Source organism: Lissotriton vulgaris, chromosome 11 (assembly GCF_964263255.1).
Source record: "Lissotriton vulgaris chromosome 11, aLisVul1.2, whole genome shotgun sequence".
NCBI lineage: Eukaryota > Metazoa > Chordata > Amphibia > Caudata > Salamandridae > Lissotriton > Lissotriton vulgaris.
Window position 1 is genome coordinate 317000682 of NC_141699.1, and position 10438 is coordinate 317011119.

A 10438-nucleotide genomic window follows, 5' to 3' on the forward strand; every position below is an offset into this window, starting at 1 on the left:
ACCATACCATCTTTGCACGCTGTCAGTCAGTTTGATCAGAGATGATTGATGGAATATGTTCAGGAAGTGGAATACAAGGTAAACACACAACCAATCAACAAGAACCACAGCAGACCTAGGCTACATGTGTGTGCAGTGGTGGAGTAGAATAGTGGTATGATTGACTGACATTGGCGCATTGATTTAAATTAATCACTTGTTTTGGCAAATGCTAGGTTGATGTATATGTCTTTTGTCTGAAACTGTGAAAAAAGTAGGTAAATGGAGTTTGGGCCACAGACTCACGGCCCGGGGTTGTGGTGTGGCCCTGTAACTGTTCTATGCTGGCTCCTATCTTCTTGTTCTTTTTGATGACTGCTGTGCAACTAGAAGAGTAGAGTTAATCATTGTATCCAAGCAGCCTCAGTCTAAAAATATTCTTGCTCACGAGTCTTGTCTTTTTTGCACTACACCGTAATTGATTTTTATGTTTTCATTCTGTTAACTTATTTTGTAATACCCCATTTCTTCTTTCATCAACACTTACAGGCCGGCCTTTCACCCAGCGCTATTATACATGGAGCAACAACTCACACTTACCTTACCAATCCTCCTCATCATCATCCAGCCAGAGGCGCCCAAGAATGATATAATCAGTCACAGTGTCCATGGAAGGGAGGAAAAAAATGAATGACAAGATACAACTACACATTTGGCCCTGGATAATACATTAACTTTAGTATCATTTTCATATTTTTCCTCTTCATTTATTTTACGCTTGTGTTTGGTAATTGATTGTTCACTTAAACTATCTCTTAATTTTCTTTGCTACCTTTCAGCCTGCTACATCAGGTATTACGGTTTCTCAGAGGGCATACAGCCTAGGCAAAAGTCATATTCATATCATATATAAGAAATACTTCCTTTGAATTGTGTAGTAGTAGTTAAGTAATTACCACTTATTATTAACCATCAAGTTAATAATAAACCTTCATAATGCATCCATTTCGTTTTTCTTACTTGACTTTACATTTATTGGGTAGTTGTGGATCAGCAGTCATCGTCTTCACTGTTTTGCTTTTGTTGTCTCCATGCGTACTGTTTTTCTTTGTCAAACCTTTCCCCAAACCCCCGTTCCCATCTATTCATCAAACCCTAACCCTCTTCCCCCGAGCTGTGTGGTTTTATATTGAGGTGTGATGTTACTACATTAAATCTACACCAACAATTGATCACACGCTTGCTGGGGCAGATGTGGTGAAAGCAACACTAATAAAATCAAATGTCAACGAGGCAGGGCGAGGATCTTCTTCTGCTTGCCCACCCAAGCTCACTTTATGTACTAGTGTACAAGGCAATTAATTTCCCAAAGTGACCCAACGAATAAATGTAAATCATTGCTGGCATTGTTTGAATTTAATTTTAGAGCATTTAAGTTTACGATTTGTATTGTGTTTAATGACTCCAACGCAACGAGATTTGTCTTCTTCTACTTGGCACAGTCCCCGACACCATTGATTTCTTTGAGTTCGTTTAGCAGTTGCAATATTGTTTGTATTTTTTTGTCCGTATTATGTACTGTAATTTTCTACTTCTCTCACATTCTCTCTCAGCCAAATGACTGTCTCTTTGTTTTTGTTTGCCAATGCTAGTGCCAGTGTCTAGTCTACTACTACTATCACACAACCACGCCATGTTCTCCATTGTCTTGGGAAACCATGCAGCCCTTGCAATGCCAAACGTAATCATCTTCAATCACAGGTAAGAAGAGAAGTTTGCTGGGAGGTATAATGGAGGAGAGGCTGGTATTACTAATAGGACAAATATAACTGAGTGAGGGGTACAGCATCTATCTGTTTGCATGTTATACATGTGGTCAATTAATAAAGTATTTCAATCAAACACTGGTCGCTGCCCTGCATCTAGAGTAAACCTTGTGAAGTACAACAGTAACCCCACCACAAAACAACATCATATGTGTAAGTTGAAAATAAATAACATTTATTCATGTACAAAAAATATCCTCCTACTCCTCCTATCCCACCCCTATCCCCACCCTAACCCCAACCAATGTACAAGTCCAAAGAATGTCCCACAAAAATAACCCCAACACCCAAATCCCACCCACCAACAAAATTATTAAAAAAGGGGCAAATCAAGAGGGTCCATTACAATTGGCGGGCTTTGAGGTGTTTGTCCACTATAATCTTGACCCACTCCTCTAATTGGTCCTCCAGCTTGGCCACCCAGAGGAGAAGTTGTTGCCGAAATGCACGGCACTACATTTGCATCCATGCTATGTGGGGGTGGCAGATGTTAATTGCCGGCGGTGAGCGGCTGCCTGGCCGCGGCCCCGTACTCCTGCAGGTGGGGCCTTGCTGGGGCCAGACGCATTGGAAGAGGCAGCAGCTGCTGCTGCCGCCTCTTCCTCCTCCTCCTCAGCCTCAGCCACCAGCTTGCGGTACTCCTCCACAGTGGCCTGCAGTTTCCTTTGCCGGGCCCTGGCTCCCAACTCCTTCCGTGATGGTTTTTGGGAAGGAGTATGAGTATCTATAAAAAAAGAAACAGAATTGTAACTGAAACTCTTCAAAATCAATTCAACAGTGCATTGTGGCATAGCAGCACTACCAAGCGCAGTACATACAATTGGTGTCAACTTTTAGTATCTATCTAATCTATCCTCCTGCTTCCCTTGCCTGTAGCATTTGTTGAAGTTTTTTCCGGCATTATACTTGCCCTAGTACTGGGTGGCCTTGAGTATACATAAGAACAAAAGTCTTTTTTGTATCTCCTTTTATTTTTTCAAAGTAAGACTCTGCTTCCAGTGACAGTCTTCACCGATGATGAATACAATACATTTAGGGGGCATCCACCCATTAAAAGTAAATGTCTATCATTCTTTATTATCGGCTTAGCTGGTTTCACTTTCACCAGCAACCACCCATGCATCCACTCCTTCCTTGCCTTGGGTTTCATTGACACAAACTGCGCTCATTATTTTTGCTATCCACTGTATCCATGCACCCATATTGTTTTGCCCAACCAGGCCTGCATTTTCTTTGACCTTCCAGTTCTACCCATCCTTCAACAACCCATGCATCGGATTCATATCAGCCATATGAATGAACCTTCCAAAGTATCCTTCTATGGTAGTTAGTCTTATTATTACATCTCTTTAGTCCTTCCTCCTTCCACCCTAGTTTCACTTATTTCCCTTTTTGTTCAACACATCCCTCAAGGTCATCTGATCTGACTTTTAGTCTTCTCCATAACTTTCACAGCTGAGTTGGAGTCTGATGAAAGAGGCCTTGTTTACTCAACTCACACTGGTAATGCTACAAAGGGTGTCTTCTTCAACCATTGTATATTGTCCAGTACAACTTCAAATTCATACTTCCTTAATAAGTCTCATAGCACAGTGAGGGAAATTTCCCCCTTCCACCTAGTAATGCAAATAAGTAATGAATATAACTTACCACCGCCCACCGCCGAAGTTTCCTCCCTCACTGATGCTCCTGCAGGTGCCGCAGCCACTGTCCACTCCTGGATGGCAATCGCATCGCCGCTGGCCCCGTCGGCACTGGTGGTTGATAGTGATTGTGCACCTATAAAAGCAAGTACACCTTTTTAGATGCCTGCACACCTCCCCCTATTTTACTAGTTGTACTTTTTTCAGATTGAAAAAACAGTTACGTACAACATGAAACGTTGTGTAACTAGTCCAAATTGCGTCCTAATGTACAGCAGTCACATTAGACAGAGTTTAGTTTTAATTTATTAGATGGTCCCTAGGGTCATCTAATCTCTACTCCTACTCTAGTCTTTGGAAAGTTAGCCTGAGCCATATAACCATTTTAGATCCGGGTACACTGCTTTGCCTATGTTACCTCGCAGCTTGTTGCACAGTAAGAAAGACACCTTTGAGGCCACATGAGTGTTGCATACAACTAAAGAGGTTGACAAACCAGTATTGTTACTCCCTTTTGCTTATCCATAATGTTGCACTTTTTGCCATGACTGGTAAAAACTAGTTGTATTCACTGTCTAACGTGCAACATTTTTCTCATAGGCAGATGAGAAGAGAAGATTGCCTTCTACGAAACAAGGGATTTGCAGAGCTTTCGAAAGATGCATGTGTAACCAGTATACGTTCAACGGTGAGGGGTCTCCCACAATTCACACATTTCTCTATCGTGCACTAGATGTACAAAATGTATAGTATTTAATCTTCTTCATTTTGCATGGTGGAGCAGGATGTTTTTCATGGAAATAAAGCTGTGATAGAATAGCTGTAGCCACTAGGTCCACTCCTGTCTTTTGCGTGTCCTCTATAATCTCCAGTCTTTGTCAATTCCCACCAACAAAATGCACACCCAGATGTTTGCCTATCAATTTTTGTTCAGTTAGTATACTACTACTACTGTTGTGGTTATTATTCTCTGCACATACACATACAGAACTATGCACAAGAAAATAGAATGTTGATGTTGGTGATAGGGAGGTGGACCTTACACCCTACACCCTAGTCACAGAACTCAGTCAGAAGAACCCACAATCCAATGACCGTCTACCTACCTAAGTGTCTCGGTCATAGTCATTAGTCCCACTCCCGACCCCCACACGAATATAGTTAGATATATATACCCAATGATTTTATTACACAACCCAGGCCAGAAAAGAAGAACATCCTTTCGCTCACTCAGTCGTTTCAGTCCACAACACCCCAGACACTCAAAATATAACACAGAGTCATCCGTCCCCCGTATGGTTCATTGGATACCTCTTTAGGTTCACTAAGGCAATTCCGAGCTTCCTCAGGGAAAGAGTTGTATATCGTCGATACTTTTTGTAGGAAGAAGTCGGCAATAGCATTACACCTTTTGTCAGAGCTGACAGGAGTTGTAAGTGTTCTCTAAAGAGACGAGATCTCTTTCAGTGTGGTATACAATTCTTTGGAGGAGTTTTCTTCCATATCAATCCTCTCTTTGGAATATATAGAGCATCTCTTTTTGAGGATAGAGTGGTATTTGTTCTGTGCTGTTTTATAAGCATCTTTCGCTTCTTTGGAGAAAGCTATTCTCCATTTGCGTTCTAGACGCTTACATCCCTGTTTGGCAGCTCTGAGCTCTTCGTTGAACCATGGACTGATTTGGACCTACACTTGGTGGTCTTAGATGTCCAAGGGGCCACTTTATCAAATGCTTCTGTCATCCACTCATTAATCAAAGTGTTAGCCTGATTAACATCATGATTGAGTAATGGTGGGGTTTTATGAAGTGCCCTGGAAAACCTTTCACAGTTGAACTTGGACCAGTTCCTGTGAGAACCATTAGGATTAGTGTTTTTGGTACAGCGAGATTTAGGTAGAGGTATACGGAATTCTCTGAGGTGGTGGTCAGACCAAGGAACAGGAATCAGTTGTTTCACCACCAGGCCCACATGGTTTGAAAAAATGGGGTCTAATAGGTGGCCTGCACAATATGTGGGTGCCACAGATTTGAGTTTTAAATATATGCTCGCAAGTTCTTTATGTACGATGTGTGTCTCCGTTTTGGGTTAATCCTCTAAGATCACCCAAGACCAGAAAGTTAGTGTATTAAAGGGCTAGTTGGGTGGCCAGTTCCATGAGATTAGCCATAAAATCGTTTAGCGGCTCAAGTGGGCAATAGATTAGAAGACCACTCTTCGTAGTCTAGTTTGCTCTACTTAAACTAGAAAGAGCTGCCTCTGAGCTTCCTACTAGGATTTTATCTAGGGTACAATTACGGGATACATAACAAATTATGGGTATTCCCCCTCTGCGTTTTAAGATGCGGTCAGGTCTGTCCATATCACAGTTATTTGGAATTGCTTTTACAATGTTGTAGTCCACACTGAGCCATGTTTCAGTGAGGAACAAAGCATCAGGCTGGTGGTCAGTGAGGTAGTCATAAACTTCCATTTTGTGTTTGACAAGGGATCCTCAGTTTATGAGGGCGAGCTTAAAGCGGTCCTGCTGGGATGTATTAATGCAGGGTTTGAGACAAAACTGACCGTTTGTTCCCCCTCCACGTTTTAAGATGCAGTCAGGTCTGACCATATCACAGTTATTTGGAATTACTTCTAGAATGTTGGAGTCCTCACTGAGCCATGTTTCCGTGAGGAACAAAGCATCAGGCTGGTGGTCAGTGAGGTAGTTATGAACTTCCATTTTGTGTTTGACAAGGGATCCTCAGTTTATGAGGGCGAGCTTCAAGCGGTCCTGCTGGGATGTATTAATGCAGGGTTTGAGACAAAACGGACAGTTTGTACAATGTGTAATCCCTTCTCCTACCTGTACAGAGTGATATCAGGCTCCAGCTAGAGATCTCTTCATAGTCCGGAGGGTGCGGTTAGAGTACCTCAAAGGCTGTGCGGATTTTAAATGGGCATAGTGGGTGGCCCATGGCCCCGGACAGCCATGGACGGGCGCAGACGGGCTTACTTTTGGCGTGCCTTCAACTTCCGGCGGTGCGCCGGCTGCGCGCACCCGCTCACACATGCCACTGTAGTAGAGTGGCTGTGTCAGCTGACCATGCAAGCTGGGTGTGGGAGGATCAGGGGCGGAGTCACGTCCCTCCGCTCAATCATTAATTAATTACCCTGGCAGACCAGGGATCATGCTGGAGGTGACTGCCTTCAGTGCCTTCAATGCAGTGGTGAGGTGATTAGGCCAACTATCACTTGCAACAATAGAGTATGCGTGGAGCAGCAGCGGAGAGATTCGTGTCAGCAAGTTTAACAGCAAGCTAAAACACAGCAAAACACGCTTTAAAGTGGGTACGTGTCAGCGCAGTTAAAAGCAAGCTAAAACACAACCAATAAAATTTAAAAAATAGGTTAAAGGAGGCTTAAAACAATGAATCAGAGCGAGAAGGGATCACCCTCACTACTTACGACCTCTTTGTGGGCTCTTTTATCAATAATCACGCCTAGAATATTTATATTCGGTTTATTCAATGTGTGTACTGCCCTAGAACCCGGATGGGGATTTCTTTAGGTTTCTCCTTGTCGTCATAGTCCTTGTTTTCTCCAGGTTGATAACTAGGCCATTGCCTTCAGAGTATTTCTGCGTGGTGGTGAGGAGATGTTGTAGACCCACCTGTGTATGACTGATCAGGACAATGTCATCTGCTCAGAGGATGCATAGAAGTACTAAGCCACCTAACTTTGGTGCAAGTGAGTTACAGAAGTTTAGTGCCAGAACAATACCTGCTAGGAACAGGTTCAACAGGATTAAGGCTAAAACGCATTTCTTTTTTTGCTCCGTCTGGGTCAGTATGTACCTTGACAGAAAAAAATCAATCTCCAAGCTTTATCTGGACTCATTTGTCTATATGCAGATTAATTATCAGGTTTAACAACGTCTGTGGTATACCCCGGCTCCCCAGTTTAGCCCACAGATTGCTACGATTTACATAGTCAAAGGCGGCCCTGTAGTCAATAAAACATAGGTGTAATGGTATTTTTGTTGATTCCGCCTTGTTGATTAACATTGCCATGACTAGGATGTTTTATTGTTGTTCCAATGGATTTTGCGAAGCCGGTCTGATGCAGGGGAATAGCGGATTTCTCATCAGCCCAAGCCTGAAGCTCTTCTAATAAAGATCTCGCACAAATATGTTGCCTCCTTTTCTCGAGTGCCACTAATCCGTAAGGTAAATTTTATTTGCATGATTAACAAAAATCTTACAATTACTACATTCTTAAAGAAAACACACCAATTTAAAATACAGACCAATAATTTTAAAATGTATAAAAGTCTAAAATAGTTTTCTTAAATAAACATAAACACAATTTATTGACATTACGTCAGATCGTCATCTTTCCAGGACTTACTATAAATAGTATACCTTAATATTTCTATAATTTTTATGTGATATCATAAAAATAGTCCTACATTTTGTCCTTAATTATTTTAGACTTCCGGATTTCCTGTGGGCAACTCACATTTATCCAACTTCTTTTTAACAAGTATTAAAAATGTAATAAAACAAAATTGCAGTCGCTCTGAGCTTCCTCACCACTCACGTGCCTAAGGACCTGTCGCTCATCTCCCCGGAACCCCTCACCTTAAGATCAAAATGGAGGATGATATTGCCGCACTCGTTGTTGACAATGGATCCGGTATGTGCAAGGCCGGCTTCGATGGAGATGATGGTCCACGTGCTGTCTTTCCATCCATCGTGGGGCGCCCAAGACATCAGGGTGTGATGGTTAGCATGGGCCAGAAAGACAGCTACGTTGGTGATGAAGCTCAGAGCAAGCGTGGTATCCTGACCCTGAAGTACCCCATTGAACACGGTATTGTCACCAATTGGGATGATATGGGAAAGATCTGGCATCACACCTTCTACAACGAGCTCCGTGTTGCCCCAGAGGAACATCCTGTACTTCTAACTGAAGCTCCACTCAACCCCAAGGCCAACAGAGGAAAGATGACACAGATCATGTTTGAGACCTTCAACACCCCAGCCATGTATGTGGCTATCCAGGCTGTGCTGTCCCTGTATGCCTCTGGTCGTACCACTGGTATTTTGATGGATTCTGGTGATGGTGTCACCCAGAGTGTGCCCATCTATGAAGGTTATACCCTGCCTCACGCCATTCTGCTTCTTGACTTGGCTGGTCGTGACCTGACAGACTACCTTATGAAGATCCTGACAGAGAGAGGCTACAGCTTCACAACTACAGCCGAAAGAGAAATTGTGCGTGACATCAAGGAGAAACTCTATTATGTTGCCCTGGACTTTGAGCAGGAAATGGCAACTGCTGCGTCTTCATCCTCCCTGGAAAAGAGTTATGAATTGCCTGACGGTCAGGTGATCACCATTGGCAATGAGAGATTCAGGTGCCCGGAGGCTCTCTTCCAGCCGTCCTTCCTTGGTATGGAATCTTGTGGTATTCATGAAACCACTTACAACTCGATCATGAAGTGTGATGTTGATATCCGAAAAGACTTGTATGCCAACACAGTGTTGTCTGGTGGTACCACCATGTACCCCGGTATTGCAGACAGAATTCAGAAGGAAATCACAGCTCTAGCACCAAGCACAATAAAAATTAAGATAATTGCCCCACCTGAGCGCAAGTACTCTGTCTGGATTGGTGGCTCCATCCTGGCCTTCCTGTCCACCTTCCAGCGGATGTGGATCAGCAAGTAGGAGTACGATGAATCTGGACCTTCAATTGTCCACCGTAAATGCTTCTAAATGACTGTAGCTCAATACAGCTTGACAAATGTAACTTCGCAAAAAAGAACCAAGACGAGGCATGGCTTTTTACTTTGTTTTTGGCGCTTGACTCAGGATTGAAAACTGGAACAAAGGAAGATGGCAGTAATGTGGAGCAAACATTCCCATGTTCTACAACGCATGGAGGACTTGATTGTACTTTGTCATTCCAAATTGTTCAAATGCATTGTTACAGGACGTTACTTGCCTCTGTGAAGGCTGCCCAGTTCCATGGGGCGTGTACGGGAATCATATATTGGTGATAGTATTGCTTGTATGTGCAGTTATGTTACCCAACAAGTCTTTTGTATCTTTCGCCTTAAAACACTTGGTCCGTATCTTCAATTTTGTTCCTCTAGTCCAGATGGACAATCCCCAATTAGCTGTTTGAAGGTTTACAAACTTTCTTCTGACATCAGTAAGATGACGTGCCATTATGTGGGGAGGGAGGGCTTACCTGTACACTTAATTGAAGACATTCAAATAAAGTGCACATGTTAAAGGAAAAAAAAATATGTATATATATTTTTAGTAAAATTGGCGTTGATTTTAATATACTTTGGTCTAAAACAAACTACCATGGCATGTCTGCAGGTACGAACACCTCTGTCAATGAAGCAGTTTTTCAAATATCGTTTTCTTTCCGCCATCATTACAGTACATATACAAACAAAATGCAAAATACTTTCGTCCCATAGGTTGCATAGTTTGCACATAATCGGCTTAGATGGTCTCAACCAGGGGACTACATGTTTTAAGCCAGGTAAGTTGCCAAATCGTGCTTTCATAAAAGTGTTTTTGGTTTGTACAGACCATGGTATTTCTAAATATAGTTGGGCCAACATCCATGCGTGGGATCTCTTAATAAACAGTTCTTTGTCTTTTAAAAGAGACAAATGCTTAACTGATTTGTTAATTATTTTCTTAAAACTTTGTACTGTTCAAGATGGTATACAACTGTTACAACAAAGTTTTTACAACGCACTACCATTACAACGCAGGCATTACCACGCATACCATTACAACGCATTGCGCTGGGGGGCGCTCTAGGATAGGGAATAAGTATAATTTTATATCCAACACCTTCCCTAGTGTCCACGGGGACTGGAGTTGGAATATAAAATTATACTTACCACTATCCAGCACCTCTAAGCGCTATGCGTTGTAACGGTATTCATTGTAAATACCGCGTTGTAATGGTATGCGTG

The 10438-nt window shown here is 42.5% G+C and overlaps 1 pseudogene; it reads left to right on the plus strand.

Moving 5' to 3' along the window:
- Positions 1–8038: 8038 nt before the first annotated feature.
- On the plus strand, positions 8039–9635 carry LOC147679708 (actin, cytoplasmic 1 pseudogene; annotated as a pseudogene).
- Positions 9636–10438: the final 803 nt, after the last annotated feature.